This window comes from Chrysochloris asiatica, unplaced genomic scaffold, assembly GCF_000296735.1.
Source record: "Chrysochloris asiatica unplaced genomic scaffold, ChrAsi1.0 scaffold00375, whole genome shotgun sequence".
NCBI classification, from domain to species: domain Eukaryota; kingdom Metazoa; phylum Chordata; class Mammalia; order Afrosoricida; family Chrysochloridae; genus Chrysochloris; species Chrysochloris asiatica.
The window spans coordinates 95,280-107,541 of record NW_006408893.1 but is presented as its reverse complement, the minus strand read 5'-3'; the positions used below and the strand labels follow the sequence as shown (position 1 = coordinate 107,541).

The 12,262-nt window shown below is 39.3% G+C and overlaps 1 pseudogene; it reads right to left on the bottom strand.

Moving 5' to 3' along the window:
* Nucleotides 1–246: 246 nt before the first annotated feature.
* The window catches only part of LOC102834149, a 65,851-nt pseudogene continuing 53,835 nt past the window's right edge, over nt 247–12,262 (bottom strand).

Genomic DNA, 12,262 nt, shown 5'->3' with positions numbered 1-12,262 from the left:
AGCCATTTTAACAAGAACCATTATTAATTTTTAATTAAACTTATAATCAAATACAATGATAAATTTTCTCTTTCATAAAAATACTTAAATATTTACAACATTATCAGTGTGAAAAAAAAGAAACACATGACAAATGAAGAAAAAACAATCAAAAGACAAATTTAAGCACAGAATAAATACATTCTATTTATGTGTCTGCTTGGCTCTAGTGGCTGCTGTTAGGGTACCAAACTTTCAGTTTCATAATCAGAAGTAGTTCAAGATCTCTTCCATATTCAACGTATCCAAGGGGGGTATTCCGGTGACTTCAAAGAAGACCCTGCAAAAGGAAGATACACTTGCTCAACATTCTGAACATGGCCTGCCATTCTAGTCTCATTCCTCACCACTCTAAATTAATTTTTTTCATATTTTTTATTGCAGTGAAATAAACACACAAAAATACCGCAATTCAACCATTTCCTTATTAATATACTTCCTGCTCTAGAACAACCCATAGCAGATGCTCTATTGGGCAACTAGGACATAGGGCTCCAGGTTCCCTCTTGCTTTAACCCTAGAGCAGAAAAAAAAGTAAAATCCTCTGTATTCTTTTATCCTTAAATGAGATAGGCTGAGCCTAGTGTTTTAAGGGTTCCTCAAATCTGAATACAACCCCAACCTCAAGAGGGGCTTGGCACTTACTGGTGAGAATACTTGGAATACACAGTCTTGAGCCTGTCACAAGACTGAAAAGTCAGCATGATGTTCAGTTGCTTGACCAATGGGTAAAGATCAGAGATCCTGTAGCCACTGTGATATTCCAGGGCAGGAGCCTGATAAAGTAACAAGAACAATGATTTCTACTACAGAAAGCAGACCCTTCTTCCACCTCTGATATCCCAAGAACAAACTTCTCATCCATGAATGCATGGGTGCTAGTCAAAATATTCTAAAAGCCAATACCAGCACATGCATTGACAATAACTATAAGGTACTATCTAGAAGAATGGGTTTCGTTGAGTGGACTCATAGTGGCCTTGTATAGGAATTCTGAACAGTAGCTAGTCCATTTGAATTGCCGACCTTATGGTTGCCAGTCTAGTATTTATCCTACAGTGCCACATCAGGACTCAGATTTATATTAGGCCTGGTCATAGATGATCATATATGCTGAAATCCATTGAAGAACCTAAGGAACATGACTGATTTTGTAGTTTACTCTAAGGGTCAGAGCCATTAATCAAACAATCTCCAGATCAAACCTTAAGTTCTAACTCAACAGCCAACAGAAATTAAAGCTGTTCCTCTTCTGAGTATCATTCCATATATTCATTTACTCATTCGGTTCTTAAGAATTACAATTATGTGGCAGAAGCAGGATAACAGAGGGTTTAACAATCAAAGTTCTAGAGGGAGACTGCTTGGTTTCAAATCTCAGCTCCACTAATAGCATGACCTTGAGTTAATTATTAACTTCTTTATGCTTCAGTTTCTTCATGTAACAAATGAGTCATGATAGTAACTACATCATCAGGTTAAATGAGTTAATATACAAAGCACACAGGACAGGTTCTAGCACATTAATATCAAATAAGATTAATGATACTAAATCCTATCCATATAGAATGTGGGGAATACAAAGATGAAAAAAGACTGGTGTGGTGCTGTAGGTTAAACACTGGAATGTTAAGCACAAGATTGACAGTTCAAACCTACCAGCCACTCCTCAAAAACCCTACACAGGGTTGCTGTGAGTTAGAACTGACTTAACAGCACCTACCAACAACAGTCCTTGAGGAGTCTGTAGTCTAGTGGGGAATACACACATGCAAACAGAGAGTTGCAAACTGTGTGGTAAGTACTATAAAGAATGCCAGTGTGGGATAGTGGAGGTACAGAGCAGCAAGGCCAATGAAATTTGCCCAGAAAAGTCACAGAAAGCTTTTAGAGGTGAGTACATTTGCAATGGGTGTGAGTTCAACAGGCAGAGAAAGAAAGAGGATTTATTCTATAAGTGAGTGGTTTTCTAAAAGTGTTTTATATTATTTTCCTGATTTCTTTTTTTCTTTTTTCCCTTCCTCAAATATCTTGCCTGGAAGCCCAAATGCCTTACCTGAAAGCAGGGAAGAAGCCCACCAATTTGCTTCCCTTTCTTTACCTTTTATGTGGTCCCTAAAGACTCCTGATGTAGTGCTGTAGGATAAGCATTGGACTGCTAACCACAAGGTTGGAGGTTCAAACCCACCAGCTGCTTCTTGTAAACCCTATACAGGGTCACTATGAGTTGGAACTGACTTGACGGAACTTAACAACAAACAATATACTTCTGCAGGAACCCCAGTGCTCTACCAAATATTGCTTGAAAACCATGGCTACAGGCAAAGGGCAACCACAGGCATGCTGAACAGAAAAGTAGCACATGGAGGCAATACACCACACTGGGTATGTTAAATGAGACTAACTGCGCCACTACCCTGTAGTGGCTCAGGTCCTCAATAGTCAGGTCCTTGACTATTATGATTGTTTACTCACTGATGTCTCTACTGTTACACTTCCTGTAATCTAATATAACGTATATAATATAACTAGTTCCAAAATATACTTCCCTGCCCAAATTACCTCCAGTACTTAGGATAAAATGGGATTCCCACATGGCATACAAAGTCCCTCACATTCTGAACACAGCCTGCCATTCTGGTCTTATCCCTCACCATTCCCAATTAACTTTTTCATATTTCTTATAAAAGTGAAATAATACACAAAATATACCCAAATTCAGTAATTTCACCAATTAATTAATATATTTCCTACTCTACAACATAAGGCTTTCAGTGACTAAAATATTCAGAAGTAGTTCGTCTCGCCTTCTTTCTAGTCTGTCTTCATCTGGAAGCTTGCTGTCCACCTGTCCACGGTGGATGACCCTGCTGGTATTTAAAACACCCATGGTATAGCTTCCAGAATCACGACAACCAACACACAAGCCACCACAGTACAACAAACAGAAAGACAAATGTTGGGAATAACACACTCAGCATTTCTCAAGCTAAGGGAACTGAAGAAAAAATTCAAACCTCGATTGCAATACTGAAGGATTCTATGGGCAAAATACTGAATGATACAAAAAGCATCAAAAGAAGATTGAAGGAATACACAGAGTCACTGTATCAGAAAGAAATGGTTAATGTTCAACCACTTTAATAGGTAGCATATGATACTGAAGGAAGAAGTCCAAGGTGCACTGAAGTCATTGGCAAAAACAAGGCTCTGGATATTGATGGAATACAAATTGAAATCTTTCGACAAAATGATGCAGCACTGGAGGTACTCATTCATCCATGCCATGAAATTTGGAAGACAACTACCTGGCTAACAGACCAAAAGAGATCCATATTTGTGCTCATTCCAAAGAGGTGACTCAATGGAATATGGAAATCATTGGACAATATCATTGATATTCCATGAGAGTAAAACTTTACTAAAGGTAATCCAAAAATGGCTGCAATCATACATTGACAGGGAGTCCTGGTGTGGCACTGTGGGCTAATCCATCAGACTGCAAAGTCATTTGAACTTCAAGGTCAGTGGTTCAAGCTCACCAGCTGCTCCTTGAAAACCCTATATAGTGTCGCTATGGGTTGGAATCGGCTTGACGGCACTTAACAACAACATACACTGACAGAGAACTTCCAGAGGTTCAAGCCAGATTCAGAAGATGATGTGGAACAAGGGATATCATTGCTGATGCCAGATGGATCTTGGCTGGAAGCAGAGAATACCAGAAAGATGTTTACTTGTACTTTAGTGACTGCGCAAAGGCTTTTGAATGTGTGGATCATGACAAGTTATGGACAACATTGTGAAGTATGAGTATTGCAGAACACTTAATTGTGCTCATGAGGAACAGTTGTTCAAACAGAAAAGGGGACACCAAATGGTTTAAAATTAGGAAGGGTGTCTACCAGGGTTGTATTCTTTCACCATACTTACTCAATCTGTATGCTGAACAAACAATCCAAGAAGCTGGGTTATATGAAGAAAAAGTGGCATCAGGGTTGGAGGAAGACTCATTAATAATCTGCTACATGCAGATGATACAACCTTGCTTGCTGAAAGTGAAGAGCATTTAAAATGCTTACTGCTAAAACACTGAAATATTGCTGTCTTGAGCCTCTCAATTCTTTCTTCAGAACCCACTGGACTTTCCCAAGACCCAAAGGTCAGAGCCTGACTTAGCATAGTCTCTAGGATTGTGGTTCCAGAGTGCTAGCCATCCAGTATACAGTAGTTCATATTTTCAATACCTCTCATCGTTCTCAAAGCCTAGCTCTGCTTTTCATTAGCTGTATAAACATGGAAAGTTATTTAAATTCTCAGTGCCTTATATTATTAACTTTAAGTAGAGATCATTATCCTGATCTCATAGAGTTGTTATTAAGATGAAATCAGATAATATACAAACTGCTTAGAACACTGCCAGAGCCCTCATTAAGTGCTAGTACAGCCATTATTATTATTTATTCTTTTTCACCACCACTCCTCTTGTCAGTTTGTTATACTGTGGTGGCTTTGTGTTCCTGTGATACTGGAGGCTATGCCACCAGTATTTTAAATACCACAAAGGTCACCCACGGTGGACAAATTTCAGTGGAACGTCTAGACTAAGACAGACTAGGAAGTAGAGGCAGATCACTTCTGAATGGTTTGTCACTGAAAACTTCATGAATAGCAGTAGAACATTGTCAGATACAGTACCAGAAGATGAGATCCCCACCCCTTGGATGTAAGGCATTCAAAATTGGACTGAGGAAGAGCTGTCTCCTCAAATTTGAGTTGACCTTAATGACACAGATGGTCGTAAGCTTGTGAGACCTACATTTGCTGATGTGGCAAAACTCAAAATAGGAAGAAACAGTTGCAAACATCCATTAACATTCAGAACATGGAATGTACGAAGTATGAAACTAAGAAAGTTGGAAGTCATCAAAAATGAAATGGAACAAACAAAGATTGATATCCAACTCATTGGTGAGCTGAATGGAGTAAAGCCCGTGGGATTAAAGCCCTTGGAACCTTCATTTGCTGATGGGGCACAACTCAAAATGAAGAGAAACAGCTGTACACATTGTAAGTTTTTTTAGGTGTCAACAAATTCATAAGAATGGGTATATGCTGTTTTTCTCACCCCATTTTCCACATCTTCCCTGAGTCAACTCTATTTTTTAATCTCAAACCCTGATCCCTGCAAGTGTTTACCCAGTGTCCAAGATTCTTCATGTAGAGGGCCAGGAGAAAGGAGCTAGCAGCTAGCTTGGAAGCCCTTTCCTGGATATAGTCATATTCTTGCAGAGTCATCTCGCAGATGAAGCGTGACAAAGTCAGGGTCTTCATGTTGGCATGGACACACTAAAGGTAGGAAGAAGACAGCCTCAACAACCAATTTTAAAAAGTAGCACGAGTCAGAAAACTCCTCTATACCCACTCTCTTCACTTACCCCATCACAGGCCTATATCCTGACTACTTGAGAACTTTACCTCACCTGCCTCCATGGTTCATTCTAAGGTCCATACCTCAAAAGGCACAAAATCTTTATGAGAAGATTCTAAAATCAGCAGTAGGGTTTGGCACCGTTTTAACCAAATTCTCAAGTGTGTTTCTGGTACCCCTTCCACCTACCGTTTTTGCAATATAAATTTGAAAACTCCCCCAATTCTAGCTTTGACTTAGTTTTACCTGAGGATACAGTCCATGATCAAAAAGAACCATTTCCCTTTTTGTTTGAATACCTTTTAAAAATTGTGTCCACGCATACATGTTCACACACAGACACACAGAAAACTACAGAATGCCATGGAGAATACAATAAATAAAATGACATTCTATGCAATCAACACCCAGGTGACGAAACAGAACATTGCTAGCATCCCTCCAAAACAGTCCAAATGTCTCTTCTGGTTAAAGAGTCTTTTTCTCCATCCCCTTTAGAGTCCTGGTGTGGTGCTGTAGGATAAAAAATTGGACCGCAAGGTTGGTTTGAACTGCAAGGTCTGCAGCTCAAACTCACCAGCCACTCCTCAGAAACCATATGAGTCAGAACTGACTTGAAGGCACTTAATAACACCCTGCCCTTAACCTCAAAAACTTGCAGGTATAGAGAAATAGGTATACAATTAAATAGAATGTTGACACATTGTGGAAACCGTAACTAATGTCACAATACAATTTTGGTAGAAAAAGTTAAATGGGAACCAATTTGCTGTGTAAACATTCACTGAAAACAAAACAAAATATTATTTAAGAAAATATCATACAGTTATACTCTGCAAATCAGGAATTTGATTCACCAGCTTCATAGACTGCCAACTTTAAATTGCTGGAGAAAATTCACTTCCACTCCAGCTATACCCTTTTCCTTTCCTACTACTCAGACATTCACTCTGGGCATTAAGAGAAACACTAAGTAGCGAAAGATGTGGCTCTTTCATCTTACCCTAGCATATCTGCGCAGAAAATGATAGGCAGTGGGGATGTTGATGTCAAATTTGAGGGTTCTCAAGATGCTGATTTCCATGGCAAGAACCTCATCTCGCTGGTAAATACCATCACAGATGTACAGGAAGTCATCCACACAAGGTGGGCAGATCTCCTAAGGGGGGAGAAAAGAGGAAGTTACAAGAGACCAAAGACAGCACTCTGCTCTCTGCTTAGAGATGAATGCCAGAGGAGAAGAGGGATGAGACAAAGGAGGCAAATGCAAATCCTACATTAATATTCAGTGCACCACTGAGAGTTCGTTTCTTGCTGGATTTGAGAGGCTCAACAACAACAAAAATGCACAATAATCCAAGTGAAATGGATATGGATGACAATCCAGGAACCTAAAACTTCAAATAAAGGGGTAAAACAGGTCAAATACCAATGAGGAAGAGACTGAATGAAAACAGTGAGTAAGGAGGTATGTTGTTACTTAGGGTCATTGAGTCGGGTTCCGAATCACAGTAACCCTGTCTAAGGTTTTCGAGGAGTGGCTGGTGGATTTGAACCACCGACCTTATAGCTAGCAGCCCAGTGATTACCGTATAGCACCATACCAGGACTCCATAAGAAGTGATAAACTGCCAACTGAACACTGTGGCCACTCTGAATGACTGCAATCAGCATTCTAAGCAAAGCAGAAACCAGATAATCAGCTCTGCTCAGCCAGAACTACACCAGAATCCACATCAGGGATCAGCAATCAAAGAGGTCTGCTCTGTTCCTTCAACTTTTGTTGTGTCTCCTTAATTTTTTCCTCCTTTATGCCCCCCCCTTCCTTTTTTTCTTTTCTGTTTTTTTTTTTTTTAAAGCTAAATGCTTTATTGTGAATCATGTGATAGTTTACATGGGAGAACATTAGCTTTACATTCATCCTATCATATATTGTTTCATTGTGATGGTTACAATCCCCTCAATGCATCATCAAACAACCAAAGGGTATACCCTGCAAGCCTGCCCCATGGTCGTCAGCACACAGACCCTCTCCTTCTCTGGGTCTAGAGTCCCCAGCCGCCCCATTTCTCCACATCATCTGACTCCATCTCTGGTGTCACTGTTTCTTGGGTAGGGTCCCACACCCCGCTCTTCTCCCTTGATGGCCCCAGGGACCTCTACTCCTGGAATGCAAAATCAGTCACTCCCCTCCTTTTGCTACAAAATGTCTACATTTCCAACCCTCACAGTCAGTCCTGATAGCAATTATTCACTATTGTACCACACGAGTCCTATTCCATCTCCTTTCATCAACCCTGCCCAGACAGACTGTATACTAATCAGTGGAGATTATACCTTCCATGTGGACATGGAGAGAGGGAACAGCTGAGGACTCTAGATTCATGGAAAGAGAGTGACTGAGAGCTGGCAGCCAGGAGGCAGACTTGCGGAATGTGTGCCCTTTGGTTGTACAAATTATTATATTAGCCTGAGTTTAAAAAAAGAGTGCTAAAATGAATAGAGAGAAATACTATTAACTGATGATACATAGAGGGGATAATAAAACCTTGTGAACTGCAAGGTCAGCAGTTTGAAACTACTAGCTGTTCCATGGGAGAAAGATGAGGGTTTCTGCTCCTGTAAAGATTTATAGCCTTGGAAACCCTGTACAGGGTCGCTATGAGTTGGAAGTGACTCCATAGATCATCACAACAACAACATCAAAAAGTACACTGAATGTAAATGGATTAAATGCACCAGTTAAGAGATGGAGAGTGGCAGATGGATTAAAAAAAAAAAAAAACCAACAACAAGATCCTGCAATATGCTATCTGCAAGACACACATCTTACACACAAAGACAAAAACAAATTAAAAGTCAAAGGATGGAAAAAAATATACCAAGATAATTACAATAAAAAACGAGCAGAAGTGGCAATACTAATCTCTGATAAAATAAACTTTAAGGCAAAAACCACCATAATAGATAATGATGGACATTATCTAATAATTAAAGGGAAAATTGAGCAACATGACATAACCATAATAAATATCTAAGCTCCCAATGAAAAAGCTCAAAAATATATAAAGAAAACTGTAACATATTTGAAAAAAGAAATAGACAAATCAACAATAATAGTGAGATTTTAATACACCACTTTTTAAAAAGGACAGAACAACCAGAAAGAAACTCAACAAAGACACAGAGGAACTAAACAACACAATCAGCCAACAGGATCTCAAAGATGAGTACAGAGCATTCAACCCATCAACAGCAAAGTAGATATTCTTTTCCAGTGCACATGGAACATTCTCTAGAATAGACCATGTGTTACCCCATAAAACAAGTCCCCATAAATTTACAAACATCAAAATACTACAGCATCTTCTCAGACAACAATGCTATAAAATTAGAAATCAACAATAGGAAAACCAAGGAATAGTCAAATACAAGGAAACTAAATAACACCCTGCTGACAAGCGACTGGCTAGAAAAAATAAAACATGAATTCACAAAGTTCCTAGAAACAAATGAGAATGAAAATACAAAATACAACATCTTGCTTCTTCTTTCTCTTCTGCCTCCTGCCTTCTCTCTCCAGCAGAGGTCACCTTCCTCTTCCTCACCCTGAATAAAAGTCTCAAGACGGGCCATCTGGTGTGCGGTGTGGTTGATGAGCGGTGTCGGGTTGTTTTTTTCCCTTTCACTGGTGTCAGAAGCGGGATGGGTGAACCCCAATTTAACATCGGAAGGCCCAGGACCCCAATTCTCCCGGCGCCCTAACCCGCTCATTTCAACATGCCCTCCCAGCGCCCACGATCTTCTTCCCTGACGCCTTCTCAGCACCCATCACCAGCAGGAGTTAATTCTTCAGCCCTCTGGCTCAGCGGCAGAAGACCTATGAGGAGGCCCTGGCCTGTCTGGCCCAACACGGATCACCGCCCAGGAGCCCAGGGTAACTTTCACCATGGCATGTTAGCCGCATACCCAAATTTCCCAGCAAGCTAGACCTAAGACTGCGGGACCAACCTCATTCCAGCTGCTGACCCATTTACAACACTGACAATAATGACAAAGCTGTTGCTGATTATGGTCTAAGCCCAAAGAAAGACAACCTCGCCACCTCAATGCCAGCAGGAAGTAGCTACGGAAAAATGACCATCGTCCCTTCTCCCGTGGACGTGGATCATAGAGACAGCCATTCATTTTTCTTGTTTAACCAAAGAGGGGGAAATGTTACAATATAAGGTCTGCCATTTTAGGCTGTACCTTCCGGGTTTTTCCCTTTCCCTTCCCTTCAACTCCATTTTGTAATCTTAGGTTTCTGTTTCCCTGCCCTAAGACACAAGGCACGTAGTTTAAAGGGCAACATGGCTTTTGATAGGCCAGAGCTAAATCACCCCAGCAATGACCAATCGCTTCCTGTTGAACCTATATAAGACCACTCCCTTCCCGTTGACTCTCTTCTTCTCTTCTGCCTCCTGGCTTCTCTCTCCAGCAGAGGTCACCTTCCTCTTCCTCACCCTGAATAAACGTCTCGAAATGGGAAAAAAAAAAAAAAAAACATCTTTGGAACATGGCAAAAGCAGTGGTGAGAGGACAGTTTATTGGAAAAATGCACAAACCCAAAAAGAAGAAAGAACCAAAATCAACATATTAACAAAACATCTCCAACAACTAGAAATAGTCCAGTAAAGTAAACCTACAGTCAACAGAATAAAGGAAATAATAAAGATTAGAGTAGAAATAAACGAGATACAAAACGGAAAAACTATAGAAAGAATCAACAGAACAAGAAGCTGGTTCTATGAAAAAGTTAATAAAATTGACAAACCACTGGCAAACCTAACAAAAGAAAAAAAGGAAATGACACCAATAACACGCATAAGAAAGCGCATGGGTAATGTCACAATAAAACCTATAGAAATAAAAAGGATAATAACAGAATACTATGAAGAGTTCTACTCAAATAAATTTGAAAACCTAGAGGAGATGGATATATTTTTAGAAAAGCATGGAGTACCTAAACTTATATAGAGTGAAGTAGAAAACTTGAACAGACTTATCACGAAGGAAGAAATTGACCAGATCATCAAAAAACTCCCCATCAAAAAAGTTCAGTTCCAGATGACTTCATTGGTGAGTTTTACCAAACATTCAGGGAACAGTTGTCACCAATTCTACTCAAATTATTCTAGAATGCAGAAGAGGATGAAAACTTCCTAATGCATTCTATGAAGCAAGCATAACCCTCATACCAAAACTAGGGAAGGACATGACTAAGAAAGAAAATTATAGATCAATATCCCTTAGGAACACACATGCAAAAATTCTAAACAAAATCCTAGCCAAGAGAATTCAACAACACATCAAAAAAAATAATACATCATGACCAAGTGAGATTCCAACAAGGGATGCAAGGATGGTTCAACATTAGAAAAACAATCACTGTAGTCCACCATAGAAAATAAGAAAAATGAAAAAGAACGACATGATTATATCAGTTGAGGCAGAAAAAGCATTTGACAAAATCTAACATACATCCCTGATAAAAACATTCAACAAAGTATGAATTGAATGAAAATTCCTCAACATAATTAGGAGCATATATATATAAAACCAACAACTAACATCATTCTCAATGGAGAGAAATTGAAAGCCTTCCCTGTGCGAACATGTACCAGACAAAGATGCCCTTTATCACCAATCCTATTCAATATTGTTTTGGAAGCCTTGGCCAGAACTATAAGGCAAGATAGGGAATTAAAGGCATCCAAATTGGGAAAGAGGAAGTAAAACTCTCTCATTAAGTAGATAACATGAACTTATACATAGAAAACCCCAAAGACTCAGAAAAAACTACTGGGACTCATTGCAAGATTCATCAAAGTGGCAGGGTACAAGAGCAACATATAAAAATCAGTTGGATTCCTCTATACTAATAATGACAATGCTGAAAAGGAAATTAAGAAAGCAATATCATTTACAATAGCCACTCAAAGGATGACATATTTAGGAATAAATGTAACCAGAGGAACAAAGGATCTAGACAAAGAAAACTACAAAACACTGCTACAAGATACCAAAAGAGACTTATAAAAATGGAAGAATAATACATGCTCCTGGATAGGAAGACTTAACATTGTGAAAATAATGTCAATACTGCCAAAATCAATGGACACATATAATACAATCCCAATCCAGATTCCAACGACATTCTTCAAAGAGATGGAAAAAAACATTACAAACTTTATACGTAAAGGAAAGAGACCCAGGATAAGCAAAGCACTGCTTAAGAAAAAAAAACAATGTTGGAAGCCTCTCACTTCCCGATTTCAAAATTTACTACATGGCTACAGTGGTCAAAACAGCCTGGTACTGGTACAATGTAAGATACATCGATCAATGGAATAGAATTGAGAATCCAGAAATTAACCCATGCACATACAGCCAAATGATCTTTGACCAAGGCCAAAGTACAGAGTGGGGAAGACATAGTCTCTTCAACAGATGGTGCTGGCAGAACTGGAAACTGATATGCACAAGATTGAAACAAGACCTTTTACCTCACGCCATATACAAAGACCAACTCAGCATGGATTAAAGAACTAAATGTGAATACTAGAATTATTAAGATCTTTGATGAAAAAATAGGGACAAATTTAAGGGCTGAGCAAATAATACGAGAAGCTGGGTTCTATGAAGAAAAACGTGGCGTCAGGATTGATGGAAGACTTATTAACAACCTGCAATATGCTGATGATACAACCTTGCTTGCTGAAAGTGAAGAGGACTTGAAACATATACTTA